Genomic DNA, 2,176 nt, shown 5'->3' with positions numbered 1-2,176 from the left:
GCATCCAATACCCTGATGAGGATGTCCCATATGTTCTTAAAACTGGACTGATTCATTTGCTTCAAAAGTTTCATGGCCTTGCAGGTGAAGACCCACACAAACATTTGAAAGAATTTCACATTGTCTGCTCCACCATGAAACCCCCAGATGTCCAAGAGGATCACATATTTATGAAGGCTTTTCCTCATTCATTAGAGGGAGTGGCAAAGGACTGGTTGTATTACCTTGCTCCAAGGTCCATCACGAGCTGGGATGACCTTAAGAGAGTATTCTTAGATAAATTTTTCCCTGCTTCCAGGACCACAGCCATCAGGAAGGATATCTCAGGTATTAGACAACTCAGTGGAGAGAGCCTGTATGAGTACTGGGAGAGATTTAAGAAACTATGTGTCAGTTGCCCCCACCATCAGATTTCAGAACAACTTCTTCTCCAATATTTTTATGAAGGACTCAGTAATATGGAGAGAAGTATGATAGATGCTGCCAGTGGTGGAGCCCTTGGAGACATGACTCCTGCTGAAGCCAGAAATTTAACTGAGAAGATGGCCTCCAACTCCCAGCAGTTTAGCGCCAGAAATGATGCCATAGTCATTAGAGGAGTGCATGAGGTAGCTACAAACCCATCTACATCATCTGAAACTAAGAAGCTTGAAGGCAAACTGGATGCATTGGTTAACTTGGTAACTCAGCTGGCCTTGAATCAAAAATCTGTACCTATCGCAAGGGTTTGTGGTTTGTGCTCCTCTGCTGACCACCATACAGACCTTTGCCCTTCCATGCAGCAACCTGGAGCAATTGAGCAGCCTGAAGCTTATGCTGCAAATATTTACAATAGACCTCCTCAACCTCAGCAGCAAAATCAACCACAACAGAGCAATTATGACCTCTCCAGCAATAGATACAACCCTGGATGGAGGAATCACCCTAACCTCAGATGGTCCAGCCCTCAGCAACAACAACAGCAGTCTGCTCCTTCCTTCCAAAATGCTGCTGGCCCAAGCAGACCATACATTCCTCCACCAATCCAACAACAGCAACAACCCCAGAAACAACCAACAGTTGAGGCCCCTCCACAACCTTCCCTCGAAGAACTTGTGAGGCAAATGACTATGCAGAACATGCAGTTTCAGCAAGAGACCAGAGCCTCCATTCAGAGCTTAACCAATCAGATGGGACAATTGGCTACCCAATTGAATCAACAACAGTCCCAGAAATCTGACAAGCTGCCTTCTCAAGCTGTCCAAAATCCCAAAAATGTCAGTGCCATTTCATTGAGGTCGGGAAAGCAATGTCAAGGACCTCAACCCGTAGCACCTTCCTCATCAGCAAATGAACCTGCCAAACTTCACTCTATTCCAGAAAAAGGTGATGACAAAAATTTACCTAACAATTTCTGTGCAGGTGAATCTTCTTCCACAGGTAATTCTGATTTGCAGAAGCAGCACATTCCCCCTCTTCCATTTCCTCCAAGAGCAGTTTCCAACAAAAAAATAGAAGAGGCAGAGAAAGAGATCTTGGAAACGTTTAGAAAGGTAGAGGTAAACATACCTCTATTGGATGCAATAAAGCAAATTCCAAGATATGCCAAATTCTTGAAGGAGCTGTGCACTAATAAGCGGAAGCTTAAAGGAAATGAACGGATTAGCATGGGCAGAAATGTCTCCGCATTGATTGGTAAATCTGTTCCTCAAATTCCTGAAAAATGCAAAGATCCAGGTACATTCAGCATACCTTGTATCATAGGGAATAGTAAGTTTGACAATGCCATGCTAGATTTAGGAGCTTCTGTTAGTGTTATGCCTCTGTCTATTTTTAATTCTCTATCTCTAGGCCCCTTGCAGTCAACTGATGTGGTAATTCATTTAGTTAATAGAAGTGTTGCCTACCCTGTTGGTTTCATAGAAGATGTCTTAGTTAGAGTTGGTGAACTGATTTTCCCTGTTGATTTTTATATTTTGAATATGGAAGATGGATTTTCTCAAGGATCAGTTCCCATCATTCTAGGAAGACCCTTTATAAAAACTGCTAGAACTAAGATAGATGTTTATGCAGGCACACTGTCCATGGAGTTTGGTGATATAACTGTTCATTTTAATATTCTGGATGCTATGAAATACCCATCTGAAGATCTTTCTGTATTTCGTGCTGAAATAATTGACCATGTTGTTGATGAATA

At 42.4% G+C, this 2,176-nt stretch overlaps 1 non-coding gene across 1 annotated transcript; it reads right to left on the bottom strand.

Moving 5' to 3' along the window:
• Positions 1-305: 305 nt before the first annotated feature.
• Positions 306-412, bottom strand: LOC114404741. The gene has a single exon (XR_003665132.1). It is a non-coding gene; the product is annotated as a small nucleolar RNA R71 (small nucleolar RNA).
• Between the last annotated feature and the right edge of the window lie 1,764 nt (positions 413-2,176).

This window comes from Glycine soja, chromosome 2, assembly GCF_004193775.1.
Source record: "Glycine soja cultivar W05 chromosome 2, ASM419377v2, whole genome shotgun sequence".
In the NCBI taxonomy this organism is placed as follows: domain Eukaryota; kingdom Viridiplantae; phylum Streptophyta; class Magnoliopsida; order Fabales; family Fabaceae; genus Glycine; species Glycine soja.
Note: the sequence above shows the minus strand (reverse complement) of the source record. Positions and strands in the feature narration are given on the sequence as shown.